Here is a 15,525-nt window from a genome sequence, read left to right as displayed (position 1 = left end):
TGCAATTTGAATCCGATTTCGCTAATGAAAATTATGAACAAAAAAACTAACTAACTAACTAACTAACTAACCATCACGCCGCTTCCCCGCAGGGGTAGGCAGAGAGAATAGAGCGCCACACCACTCTGTCCTTGCAAACATTCTTCGCCTCTTCCACGTTCATGCATCTCCTCATACATACCCGCCGATTGTTACGACTCCTAACCTGACCACTTTCAAGTATTTGGCATACCTGATCGTGCCATGTTTTTCTCGGTCTTCCTCTGCTTCTTTTCCCGCTAACATTCGCCTCATAAATTTGTTTTACTGTTCTTTCCTCACTCATTCGTTCTACATGTCCAAACCATCTCAACACACCCTTCTTAAAATGATTGATTTTTTCCGATTTTTATAAATGCAAGGAATGCATCATTAAAATTTCCTGTATTGATTATGCTCTATTTAATAGTCTATAATAAATAAATATGTACGTGAAATATACCAATGAATTAATAACACGTATGTAACGTTTAAAATGTTATTTGACGTGTGATAAATTGAATTTGAAATTTTCAAATGTTAATTATAAGCTAATAATAAAACAAAAACTCAATGAAACTCAACGATCCATATTCATTTCCCATAGTAATTTACATATTACGGTCCGTCTATACGTACATACTCGTACCTACTATTCTGGCCATTGTTTCACTCGACACTCGAGTCGAATCACTTCACATCGCAACACATACATATTATGCTTTCAATTGTCAATATGTTTACACGTGCGGTTATTAACGCCGATGTTAACATCTACCGCCGTGATCGTATTAAGCTCACCTGTCTTATTCCGAGCGAACGGCTAATATTTTGATGATAATGCGCAATGACGTTAATTTTTCACTATTACTGATATGTTCATTTTAAGACCGCGTCTGACGAAGGTCGAATGCAATACAAGTTAGTATTATTCTTTGAGTCTATTTTATTGCCAGTCTCTGGTGCACGAAATACTGGTTTATTGGACTAGTATGGGTCATGCCCGAGTGATAATCTCATACAGAAATTGCCTTTATAATTTGTTTTGTGCTGATATTTGACTACATGTTTTTTTTTAAATTAAAAACAAGATAGAGTCGAACCTCCATATAACGAATATGTTTTCAGCGAAAATCTCTCTATAGCGAATATTATAATTGTACATAGATTAAGTATATTCCTGTTACACATGTTTAAACTACTATTATTATTTAGTTTTGGTATGCCAAATACTTGAAAGTGGTCAGGTTAGGAGTCGTAACAATCGGCGGGTATGTATGAGGAGATGCATGAACGTGGAAGAGGCGAAGAATGTTTGCAAAGACAGAGTGGTATGGCGTTCTATTCTATGGTTAGTTAGTTTCTGTTACACATTTAAAAAAAAATGTATTTGTCACATTATTAAAAAAAATATTTCCTGGCGTAATATTTCGGAATTATGACGGAAATTCAAGTGTAGTAATTATTTATGTATCTGTCATCACAAGGAAAAATCGTTTTAAATAAGAATCTCAAGGATCGAGAAATCGAGGTACTATTTTATGTAAATGGCCTAATATAATACTAATGAACCAAAATTATAATTATTATTTTAAAATGTTTTTTTTTATTATTATATCTTAATATCTATTGTGACACGTGTTTCGATGCATTCCGCATTATTATCAAACATCAGGTAAATTTTAAAATAAAAAGGGGTATAGATATCACAATCATACTGCCACAAAGTGACTGCCGAATCAAATAATGAAATGATAAATGTTTTGTTGATAGATGATTATATTTTAAACTTCTCTCCAACGAATTCCCGATGAACCTGATCTATAGTTGGAGGTCGATAGTAAAGAAAAAATTTAAACCGAATGACGATATCGTATAAATCCTGCCAATTGGCAACTGAACACGTAAAAACAATAAATCACGACCTTATGATAAGAACTGCCTATGTCAATATGACACGTTTTCCAGTATTCATTTATTTATTTTTCATCATACACATATTTACAGTTACAAATTTACAAAAATGTGTCTTCACTGGATTTTCCCGTGCCGAGAGTACATTTTAAATACCTACTTGATGTTTGAAAAGTAGTAATTTGCAGTCATGCAAACATGTATGGCCGATAATACGATCTACGTCAAATCTACCCACCTTCATTGCCCAATTATAATTAGCTCTTTTATACATATGTAGTTTTGTTTTTACAGAATTTACGGATAATGAGAGCCAGTCTGATGATGCCAGTAACGCCGAAACCCGGTCACTGGTCAAGTAAAATATATGTGGAAAAAACTATAGTTTTTTTATTTTATTATATAAACTATATATTTTATTATATAAAACCCAGTTCCACCATGAAATGTCAATACAAAACTTTAATTTAATTAATTAATTAAATTTAATGTATAAAGTGGTATTATTACATAAAATACAGTTCCACCAAGAAATGTCTGTACAAAACATAAATGTAATATCGCTCACTCCTTTCAAGAACGTCATAAATCAAAAATCGTCAATTTTCAGTTGTGCATGTTTTCGGAATGCTCAGAAAATTTACTATATCCCATCAAAAGAGGCATATTTTTAACTTAATATTTACCCGCTACAGGACAGAAACTGTTGTTTTTGCATTTTGAATAAAAGGTTTCGTTTAATTTTTTTGTTAAATAAACTTAATATTTTCAAATGGAGAAAAAACCTTCAGGATTTACCTAAAAAGATCTGTTGCACAGTAAAAAGTTCAATAAGTGGCTTGATATTTATTTTTAATACATTGTGTTATATTTTTAAACTTAAAAAACGATCTCCTGAAAAATCAAGTTTTTTGATTTATGACGTTCTTGAAAGGAGTGAGCGATATGTCATTAGAAAAAATGCGAATGGTGGATGAATACAGAACATTATGTGCAAAATAAAAATAAATACTTACGCAAATTATTGTCGAAATAAATTAATAAATCAGTTCATAATAAAGGTGAAATTAAAATTGAGGATTCGTCAAAAAAGCTCGTACACCCTGTTCATATTTCGACTATTGCAAATGTTCAGTGCTGCACTTTTCCACACAGCAGTGTAATATCGAATGCTTGCCAGCAGTCGCACGGCGCTGTCCTACGTTGGGCATTCGCGGTCGGGTGACGTCACCGATCGTGAAAATCCGGAGTCATTATCATCACGTCATACCAGTCTCGAGTGAGTACCAGAGCCCAGAGCTCGACAGCACTCGCAGCAGGGACAGCCCGACATTGCAGCGTGCAGCTGCGATTATGGCAACTGTATTCGCGAATACCTACACATCATACTCCTACGCCACTCGGCTCGAGAGAACCAAACATGGAGATGTATGCATTTATTCATCCGACAGGAAGTAGAATGCTTAAGATAAAATAAAAGATTGTTATCATTATTACCAATACAAAATAGCATACCATCCGAAATAGAATTTACCTTTTACAAATCGCTCACTCCTTTCAAGAACGTCATAAATCAAAAATCGACAATTTTCAGTTGTGCATGTTTTCGGAATGCCCAGAAAATGTACTATATCCCAGAAAAAGAGGCATATTTTTAACATTTACCCGCTACAAGGCAGAAGGTGTTGTTTTTGCATTTTGAAGAAAAGGTATTGTTTGATTATTTTTTTAAATTTACTAAATATTTTTTAAATGGAGAAAAAACCTTCAGGTTTTACCTAAACAGATCTGTTGCACAGTAAAAACTTCAGTAAGTGGCTTGATGTTTATTTTTAATACATTGTATTATATTTTAAAACATTATTGTCACATATTTTATTTATTTTTGTGTTTTGAATAGTAAAATACAATATGTGATTCAAATTTAACATTTAATATATAAATTAAATGGAGTTATACATCCACGCCAAATCTACAAAAAGGGTTATCTTCTTCTTCCCTTGCGATGTCGTGTCCAAGTGATATGAGTAATATTTTCCACATTTTCAATACGCAGTATATACATACACAAAACAATTAGATCTATTCAAGTGGGTACATAAAAATAGGCTGTGCATTAAAAATTTTATGCATCTTCAACCGCGCAATATTATTTACAAACAAACATAAGAATCGTTTTCTTTTAAATTTACACGCTGTAGAGCAGTGGTCGGCAACCTTTTGAGAGTCAGGGTTAAAATTTGCAAATTTGAAATTTTATTTGATAAGTGGGTGTTCTTGAAAATTTTCAATTTTTCACTTTACGTTCGATGATAAAAGTGTAAAAAAGATCTTAAGTTATTAACTTAAAATTATTAAGTGATTAAAACAAAACTTTATTACTTATTCACCTTACTTTTGTAATTGTTGTTATTTTCAATGAATAAATAATTTTAGAAAAAAAAACATATTTTATAGGTCGGTAATTTTAAATGTCGTCGTAGGGAATAATTCAATTACCCGGGGCAGTAGGTTGCCGACCACTGCTGTAGACTCTACAAAAATATAAAAAACTGAAAACGTTTTTCTATTTTTTCACTCGCCAGTAAAAAGCAGATTCAACACATATTAATTTTTGCAAACTAGATCATATGTTTTGTATGTATGTACCATATACAGTATAGAACAGAATAATTGAAACAAAACTTTTTTTTTCGTATTTTCAACACCCTCTAAAAAAATGTTTTGGGGGTGTTCCTCGTATTATGGACCAGGGCTGCTTCCTGCAGTGTCTGAGATGATGAATAGTGAGAAGTATCACCCAATTCTACTGGAAAAGATACTACCAGAGATACAAAAATGAAGGTCAAATGGTAATGGAATATTTCAGCAGGATTTAACCCCCTGCTACAAATCCAAAAAAATGAGTATTTTTACAATATTCGCAATTTTAACCTCTTATTTAAAACTTAAATACCATCAAGCCATAAGCTCGGACGGAGAACCGGAAATCCATAAAACAAAACAAAAAAGTTTTATCGCGTACTATCGATCGTTCGTGATAGGAGCATTGCGCGAAACTATTTGGAGAAAAAATCCAAAGTTATGTCATTGCATTACGACAAACGATGTGTATCATTGTTCAAACATCTTTATTTTAAAGGCAGATAAAAGTAATACGTAATCAAATTGCTGTTTAGAGAATAAATACATATAATAAGAACATCGTATAAAATCTGAGCAGGAGACACATGGTAAATTAAATTTGTATTTATTCGTGTGCATTACTTGATATTCTCTTTTATACATATACTATATGGTGTTACAAAATAATGATTATATTTAGTGGATCGATTGAAAAAGTAAGCCATTTATCAAAAACAGTTTAAAATCATTTTGGAATTTATTTCTTAAAAATTATACTATCCTAATGTAAACCATAGCGTTTTCAGCACTAATTTAGTCCAACACCATAATTTTTAATGCCGGCTCGCCAGGTAGACTCCGTGATGCTGCCATTCCGTAACGAATATTATCTTTCAAATGCGCCAGGGAAGTCAGTTTATTAGCGTTAACTTTAGATTTAAGATAACCCCCACAGGAAATGTCCATAGGGGTTAAATCAGGACTGCGTGGAGGCCAATTTATCACATCTCTTCTGAAGATCAATTTGCCAGGGAAAATTTCACTAACTCGTGCCAGAGTCGTATGTGATATTGCTCCGTCCTTCTGGAACCGTGTTACTGTATATGGTCATAGCCAGGAAAGCCAAATTTCACTAGTGAAAATTCCGTAAAGAGGAATTTTTTACCGAAAGAATTTTTCACCCTGCGATTTTGCCGGAATTTTCACTAGTGAAAGCCAAATTTCGCTAGTGAAAATTCAATAAATAGGAATTTTTTACCGAAAGAATTTTTTACCCTGCGATATTTGTTATCATCCTAAAAAACATTAAATATTTTCATTACGTTAAACAACATACAACTTAAAATGTGGAAGGAATGAATGTTACGAATATAAGGCAATAATGGCACCGAGTAAAAAATTCCGCGTTGCGTGATAAACCCACGGGAGAGAGAACAATGATCACGGGATGATAGAATTGTCGATGTTATAGTAACGGTTAAACCACACACGACCGCGTAATCTTGAACCAAATGAAAAACAAAGTCAATTTGCGGTCGGACTGTCGCATTTGGATATGTCGGGTAGGTACCGCAGTCCGCAGTTTTAGTTGTTATCGTTAAGTTAATAGACAGAATAATTATTTGTATGTAATCTCAAGCGACCGCAGCCGGATAGGTCCGGGATTCGGCCGGTGATTGCTTGCGGTCGGCACTCGGCATCGACTAAATAACATACACCTACCAAATAATAATCGTATTTCTTACTTAATTATTGTAATTTGTACCATTTTTGAGGCAACAGTCTTTGCATACTCTCATGGTCGCACTCGCAAATGTAATTGAGGCAGTTTTGATCTAGGAATTTTAATCCAGGAACACACCTGAGTAATATTTCAACAGTGCGCAGTGGTTTAAAATAAAAAGCTGACGAATCAAATACATATAGCGCATCCCCTGAACATTTTTAGTTTCTATAATTACTTATTACTATTATTTTTATTTTTATATCAAGCCTCTACTCGTTTACGAGTGAATTAATATACCCTACTAGATATACTCCTTAACTGAGGGAAACATGCTCAGCAGGAACCCAATTATAAAAAAATCTTTTACTTTTTTTTTAATTGAACAGAATGAATTCATAGTTTAATAAAAAGTTTATCATAATTTATAATTAAATAATATTATTTAATTAACTTGACATTGGCAAAAGCAATATATTGCATATGCAACGCCATTATTTATAAAAATAAAAATGAAAAAAAGACAAAATAAAAAAAAATTATTTCGCAACTGTCATTTGATAGTACATATTAGATTGTGTTTCTTGTATAGTAGAAAAGTGCGTTTATTAATAAAATAACTTATTTATAAAACGCTGTAGAAATTAATATATCAGAATAAAAATAAATTTGCATTTAAGTTCAAATGAGTTTTATTTCTATGCAAAATTAAATTCGGCAAAGAAGTCTGCGTTTTGATTATTGCATAACATTATTTGGTATTGACTGATCTCATCTCAGCAGTTAGTCGTTACATACTCATCGTTCTGAAGGTCCTTAGACTTGCGTTGGTATGAAATCACGAGGTAGAGTAGGAAGAACAATGTTTTTTTTCAATATATATCCTACATACATCCACATTACGTGCGCAGTATAGTAAAATAAAAATGCATTTCCGGGTTCTGACTCACGTTACGTGACTATGCGAAATATTGTAGCCATTAAAAAGATATGAAAAATAGAAACTCGAGCGCGAACTATTTAGACAAAGCAATAGAGTATTTATACAAAACTCTAAAATAAAATTTTATATTATTTATTAATTTCATTTATTTATTTTAGCTTTATGTACAGAAAAGAAATAAGTACATTGGCGGGCTTATTGCTAAAAAGCAATATCGTCCAACCGACCAAAAACAGACTAGCGATATTGGTCAAAACGTTTGACACCATATATAGCTGTTTGCAATCAGGGGGTTGATAGTACTTGAACATTAAAAAACATAAATTACAAATTGATGATAATAAGGAAGGGAAAGGAAAAAGGGAATTTTAGGAAGGAGATAGAGGGAAAATCTATGGGAGGAGGTTTGATGGACAGTTAGGATTTAATGATAAATAGTAATGTCTCAGACGTTTCTTAAAAGTTATTAGAGAAGGTGCATTTTTTTACAAGGAGAGTTAATTCATTCCATAGTTTGGCCGCTCAGACAGAGAAGGAATTACTGACGAATGATGTGAAGTCCTAGACGAGTGGACTTGAATTTAACGACCTGGGATCAGGAATCCCATTGCCTTGACGAGGGATGCTCGTGATATTTCAGTATGGCGGTCCACCTTCATTAAGAGGAGAGATAGCAGAAGAAGATCAAAACAATAAAGGGAATTGCACAGTTTTGTCAACAATAGAATTTCGTCAAAAAGGAAACGATTTGTTTTATAAAGCATAGTAGGCAAATGATTAAAACGTCATAATATGTAATCTAAAAATATAATAGCATAATTCACTCGAGATTACTGATTGAAAAACTTGATTTGTATGTAATCAAAGCACAACTGTGACTTTAATTAAATCTGGGCTCCATTTTTAGACAGCTTCGGGCAGGTGTACATAATTTATTGTGTGTTTGTGTGTGTGAATTTTAATCACTATTTCACTATTACGCTGGTCGTGGTAGCCTTGTAAATTGGGCTTAATGTATTCAAATCATAGGGCCCATTGCCGAACAAGGCCACGGGGCGGAGGGGCAGGAGCGGGGAGGGGGGATCATAAAAAATCGGCACTCCATATAAACATATTGTAATACGCTAAACAACGAAATAATGACTCGCCGAAATTATTACAACATCGCGTACTGTGACTATCGTTTCGGAATTCGTTGGGTCAATTTGATTTTGTATTTACCCAAATAAAATAAAAACAAATTACTATAAAAAATATTAGATTTCGACTATTTGACTTTTTGATTATTTGGTTAAGAAACGCAAGTTATAATATCATATACATAGTTTTACTTACGTAAATCTATGCTTTTTTAGATTACTTTTAAATGAAAACCTGTAATTGGAATTACAATTTTTTTATTATATTTTAATGTTTTTTTTTATAAATAGTCTGTTGGTTTTTAAATAAATAAATAGATTTAAAAAACACGCAGATCGTTAAAAGTCCGGTAGAATAGCGCTTAATGCAAAAATAAACATTATTTTGCAATTTGGGTTAATTATTGTACCTTAAGATTATCAGATATATTTTCTTCGAAACCGGTCGCAATTACAAAAAAATTGTATTGTCCACCGGTTTAGAAGAAAACAGACTATTCCTCAAGTTTTGAAGAAGAAAATGTAAGGTATAATAAGATGCTGCCCTCCTTAAAACATGTACCATATTTAACTTACATAGTGAGGATAGACAATTTACAATTATTTATTCTATAACAGACACTGCATTATTCATCCTATGGATGTTATATCAATATTATAGGTGTCTCAACTTACGACGAACAGTGTCTTATATGTTTGGTTATAATTTAAATGTACTTAATTGTATTAGTTACCTTAACACTGTTGCAAATATAATATATTGTATTATTTACTATATATAATATATATATTTAGATTTCCGGCACTGTTTTGAAATACAGTAATTTTAAACAAAATTATTTTATACATATGGAAAATCACAAAATTACAATATTTATTATATCTATCTCATGACTTTAAATGTCGTTATAACGCAAAAAAGCGTGTGTTAATGAAATATAAATACTTACATACTATTTGGTCGAATTATTTGGTCAATTCATTTTAATAACACGAATTGACTCATTTTAATTCTAATGTGTGAGGAACGACGCATTATTTATTTGTGCATTTTTGTTTTTTATAATTTTTTCCCTAAAAATTCCGCCATCATGTTAGGAACACTTGGTGTTCCTATGTTTCGATACGCAATTCTGACAAACAGCAAAACAATAACAAGAAAACTGTCAGAAAATGTTGTAAAGGACGTGGCGCGCCACCTTGCGGCCGCAGCGAGGCAGCTCGCGCGTCTACATTGCCTCTCGAGTGACGCCGAGCACCATCTAGCGGCGACGCGAGTAAACACGCAATCGAAGAATTCAAAATCAACGTAGACTGACGTGAAAATTCAAGGGGTTAAACTCAAGTACAATATAAAAAGACTGCAAAAAATGTCCGAAGTTACTAAAAGCCCAGTATTCGATAAATCGCAACATAATTTTCATTAAAACACCGTTTTTGAATTGAAAAAAATAAGTTTTTCTTGGAAAAAATATATGGTTTTGAAAAAAAGAGTTACTAGAAGGTAAAGAGTAAATTAAAAAAATAATATATACATATATATATATATATATATATATATATATATATATATATATATATATATATATATATATATATATATATATATATTCTAATGGTTAAAAACAAAAACAAAATGTATTAAAAAAGAACTCCACCGACAAGACACACAAGGTGGGTCTCTACAAAAAAAATGTTTTAAATTGTGATTTAAATAAATGTATACAATTTATGATAATAATAAAATAAAAGTCCAATTTATATCCTAAAAAATGGGTGTGAAGTGACGACTGGCTCTCAGCGCAGCTGGACGGTTGCTGAATTATATTATTGCGAGTAATGATTTAAATAATGCATTTAGGACTTAGAAAAGTGCGAAAAAGTACACTAATTGCAGAGATAGTAATAATATGTGAAAGAAATATGTATTGTAATTGAATAGTGAGATCGAAGCTGATTCATCGTGCTCAGTTGAATAATATGCCAGTGAGTGAGTGGTCGGAGTCAGGTATACTGGTATACAGTATACAGTACGCAGGAGGTAGTCAGCACCAACCAAGGCCACTCCTTTCTACAGGCGAATTAAATATTATCGAATGTGTTCATCACCGATGGCTTTATAATAATTGCTTATTAAACGTAAGCTAATTGCATAAAACTATGTCCGAGTGGTATAAAATAAAATAATTAGTAACATTACTGTGTGGGCATGTAATTTCAAAGCCGCGTGCATGATGCAAAAAGGTGGAAAACTTGGAGTCTATGTCCGGTAGTGGATTGATCAAAATGATACATACTTCGTCATACTTATAAAAATATAAATAAATTTATATACTTATTTATGCACATTTTTTTTGCAAATTTTAAATAAAAAATGTTAAGCTAACTATAGTTTTCCACATAAAATAAAAGTGCTTAAGGCCCAGCATTCGTTAACTGATTTTAATCCAGGTAATATTTTACGTTTCGATTTTTTTTCTTTAAACACCGTTTTTGCATTGAAAAAATAAGTTTTTCTGCGAAATAATAATATGGATTTGAAAAAAAAGAGTTATTCAACTACGTTAAATGTTACCTGTGTTAAATGGGTATATAAAGGAAATTAAGTTGCGATTTATCGTATATTGGGCCTTAAGTCACGTTCTCGTATTACCGCCCTAATACGGATATACAATACACACATTCCGTGTTTTTTTTTATTTCTTCTTTTATCGCAAAGTGATAAAAAAGTAATATAACACTCTCCTTATCATTCATCGTTCACTTGTAATACCAGCGGTGGGCTGCAGGGGGCTTGGAGGCTTGCGCGAGTCCCTTGTTAAATTTGACTTGGGCCGGCGAGCCCCTAGTTAAATTAAGAGAAATTAATATTTTCTGATTAAATCCAGTAATCTACCACCAAAAAAAGTCATAAGTATATATATTTTATTTATTGATTTGGCGTTTAATTTTTAGAACTCCATTTTAATTTATGTATTAATGGTTAAATCAAACACAGATTTTTTAAGTACTAAGTTGTATTTTAATGTTAAACGTACGTGTTCTTTAACAATGAAATATAACTTAGTAGACTCGCAAAATCTGTGTTTGATTCAACCAGTAATACATAAATATATATATTTTGTCGTTTGATGTGCATATTAAGTATTTATTTTGTTATTATTATATATTTTAGATAGTTAAAACAAAATGATACACCTCCCCCCACCCCTTCCCCCTACACCGTGAGCCCCTTGTTAATAAATTGGTAGCCCACCCCTGTGTAATAGCACTTTAAATTACACAAAGTGAACGATGAACGATAAGGAGAATGTTATATTACCATACCACAAAGTTAACAATGCTATTAATATACAAAAAAAAGAAAAAAAAATATCGCCTTTCTCGTAGATTTCAGTTCAGTCAGGTTAGCGATCGTCAGGCCGTACTTTGAGAGTCCGTATTATGGATAATGCAGGTCGCGGGTCGGTCGGGCCGGGCTCGAGGATCTGAGGCTGTACCTTCGGATGCGGGATGATGTCACTGTGCATATATCGAGCTGCTCTGCCCACTGCGCCCTCTCACGTGATGCGGGTAATTGCAGATACTAATGGTTTCATGCAAATAATTCACCTACCATCGGCACAACTGACACTTAGTCTTTTTACGATCCATTACTTGCAGAGATCTTAAGACTATAATAAAAAAGATGTTCTGCACTAATCACTGCTACCGGGGCTTTTTTTAATTTCCAAAATCAATTAGATGAAACAATTTTTATGTTTACGTAATTACAATCTCTATTTATATAATTCGTCAAAATGACAAAATATGATATTGTAATGAATATGTAAATGATGCTTTAACTCTTACCACTCTGTAGGCCAGACATTCTGGCCCGGCGCAGGTATAACATTAATCACTGATTTCTCTATCACCCAAGTATATTCTACCAAAAAATATTTCAGATAAATACAGTTAATCTTAATTAACATGGTTATACGAATTGCCAGACAGAGTGTCCCAAAATTAGGGAACCAAAATATTTATTTTAATGGTAGAAAAACGTCGCATTTTTTTGATCAGAGTAGCTGTTATAAGAAAAAGTTATAAGAAAAAATGGTCAGAATGGAAAGGGTAAATATATGTTTTAAGTAAAAAGCTTGACATGAAGTGAGTTCCAGGACCTTTTTTGTTTTAAAAAGCCTTGACTGCTACTATTCCTCGTCCATTTCGTTTTTAACCTTTCCGGGAGTACAATAATTGCTGTCCGATTTTTCTGGTTTCTTTCTCGCTTAGCAACTTCATAATCCAGATTTATGAAGACGTCTTCTCACGATGCGTGTCAAAATCTTTATGTTGCATTGACTTTCCAGTTCAGCAGATAGCTTTTAAAGGTGGACTGACCGGAGCATTTCGTCGTGACATAACGTCGTAACATCGCTCGCGGCGAGCATCAGCGAGCATCCGAAACTATGGATGGAGCGCTCGGCTCGCTGTACTGACTGCCTGAATGCTCGCATCGTAACGTGTTACGTTACGACGAAATGCTCCAGTCAGTCTCCACCTTAAGACATACTAAGACGATTTTTTAATGTTCATTAGTCAAAATTCGGTCTTTGCGACTTGAAGTGATCCTTTTTCTGCCAGTTTTGGGCGGTTTTTATACGAACCAGATTCAAAAAATATTTCAATTATTGTTTAGACCGCACGCCGATGGCACTTATTTTTTAGCTATTTTAACCTGGGTTAGCCCTTCTGAATTCAATAAAATTATTTGTGGCCGCTCAGTTACACTCAAATCACGTTTTCTTGGCATTTAATATAAAATAATGAAGGCTAAATCAACATAGACATCAACAAATAGAGCCGCCAATAATTTAGCAATGACACAATCATTAAAATAACTCCATCGTTTCTGTAATGTCATTCATTGCCAACTTACGAAAATAACGTTTTTTCGAAAGCGAACTTTCCAAAAGAAAATGATGAATGAAAATATTAATTATATCGGCTGTTATAAACATAAAACGAGTCTAATACAATCCTTTATAGGCTGAGTATATTAAATAAGATATTCCTCCCGTCTGACAAAGATCCATTGTCGTAGGTCGGGATGGCAGGTAGTAAGTAGTAGGTAAAATCCATCATAATACAATACAATCCGAAAGAATTGCAAGAATATCAAGAATCGCAGTATTTAAAGACATAAATCAATTCTGTAGGGGGTGCCTAATACATATGGCCAGGAATGTATTTCAAATATCAAATCTATATTCGAAACATCCACCTAATAATTTTAGTGCAGGTTTTATGCGACTGCACGAACTTTCCATTTTATTTAAAATATATCTAAATTACCAATAACACACTACATAAAACCAACATTGAACCACAAGATCAAAAACACAGAAATACATCGCGTCAAAGAAACTTACTAAATATTACGCAATAATGTCTGATTCTATCGATAAAACCATCAAATAACGAAACTATGTTTAAAAGAGCCATTCATAAATGGATAATGGAGGTGGACAGATTTTAAATAGATCGTATCATTCGGCCATATCATCCGTGATTGCATGACTATAATAGACAAATTAATAAAAAAAGTATCGTAAAATATAGCGTCGGCACGAAATAAAGACACGATAAATAAAGACAAGGACAGACTTTTCCAAAACCTACATCGACTTATTTTTAGACATTTTCGTACCCCTAATATGCCAAATAAAATTAGTAATTTAGAATTTTGGACCATATGTATACTTTTTACAAAAAAACCTATAGTTCATAACACTGTTCATCATTTCGTCCAAAGCTAAAATGTAATAAACGACTATTTTGGGGTTATAATATAGCGCAGACACGTTCAAGAAAAAAATGTCGACCTTTACGAAAAGTACTTTCACATTATGCATACTGTTTTTAAAATAGGAATCAAGTTGTACCAGTGTGCAAAATCGAATCACGAATCTCAAATATAAAACAATCAAAAATATATAACAAATCGGTAAGTCCACGACACTATCGCGAATCAAAACCCAACTTAATTTAAGACTTTTCCTGAGAGGTTCGTTTAACAGAAAAAATGGCCTTCCAGAGTTAAAGATGATATGGAGATCTTTAATTTTTGAATATTTTTGCGAAAAAAAGAGAATTGTTTTGAGAAGTGGGGAGAGCAGGCGCTACGGAGGGTTGAATTTGTGGGATTACAAATTTCCTTTTGTTTTTTATTGAATACCTGCCAATTTGTCCAATCTAACGGGGGTATAGCCTAGCTTTAATAATAAAACACGGATGTTTTATAATATCGTAATATAATACCTATTTATACTTTCTATTTATAAAATGTGTAATGTTATGACAGTTACAAACCTAAATAAGCTGATGCGAAAACAGGAGTAATGTAAACAATGTAGAACTGTCAATGTCGCGGGAATTTGCGTGAAATATACACAATTTACGTATTTATAGAATTAAAAACATTCCATCTATAACAGAAGGGTGGTCTAGGTAAATAATTTTCGTTGTACATTAAGAAAAAACCATAATAATTGTATAATATCGTAGCTATCATATCCCACAGCAGAATTTGAAGGTTGACAATCGGTAGGTGGAGGTAATATATAACCTTGCTTTACCTTTGAAACAATAATAAATTTTACGAAACAAAATTCTAAAACTTACCCGTGAGAACTGTCAGCATAACTTTTTCAGGAAATTCGCGAATATATCACGGGTTATTGTAAATCTGTAAACACCAAATATTTTCAAGGTCTCTCAATAAACAATTATTGTTAATGTCATAAAATAACGTCAAACTTTTCTCGTCACAAATATTCGACTTGGAATAAATTCGAAAATTTAAAACACCGAATAAAACCAATAATCCCTCAAACAATCACAAAGCTGAGTTAAATTTCCCAATGAACGACGTCACAAAATTTTGTTTTCAACATGGCCACTCAATACATTGAATGACGTCCTATACCAACGTGTTCAGTTTCTGGGTACCTATATGCAAAGGAGAGTAAATACACCATTTCATTGCTTCCTTGTGTAAATTGGGCGTTTGATACCAAACGTTACCTTTTTACTAAGTTTACTCTTACTATTTCTAAAATAATATTTTAGAGAATACACTACTACAAAGGTAAAATGTTATCGCCAAACAGAAAATG

The 15,525-nt window shown here is 32.7% G+C and overlaps 1 protein-coding gene across 1 annotated transcript in view; it reads right to left on the bottom strand.

The window, feature by feature from the left end:
• tai (basic helix-loop-helix family member taiman) overlaps positions 1-15,318 on the bottom strand; it is a 220,435-nt gene extending 205,117 nt beyond the window's left edge. Inside the window, exon 1 of the mRNA XM_088258479.1 lies at positions 15,032-15,318. The gene's annotated coding sequence lies outside the window, so the exon portion shown is untranslated. The remainder of the gene's footprint in view (positions 1-15,031) is intronic.
• Between the last annotated feature and the right edge of the window lie 207 nt (positions 15,319-15,525).

This window comes from Brachycentrus maculatus, unplaced genomic scaffold (genome assembly GCF_059751285.1).
Source record: "Brachycentrus maculatus isolate JH-2025_06_01 unplaced genomic scaffold, ASM5975128v1 h1tg000097l, whole genome shotgun sequence".
In the NCBI taxonomy this organism is placed as follows: Eukaryota; Metazoa; Arthropoda; class Insecta; order Trichoptera; family Brachycentridae; genus Brachycentrus; species Brachycentrus maculatus.
Note: the sequence above shows the minus strand (reverse complement) of the source record. Positions and strands in the feature narration are given on the sequence as shown.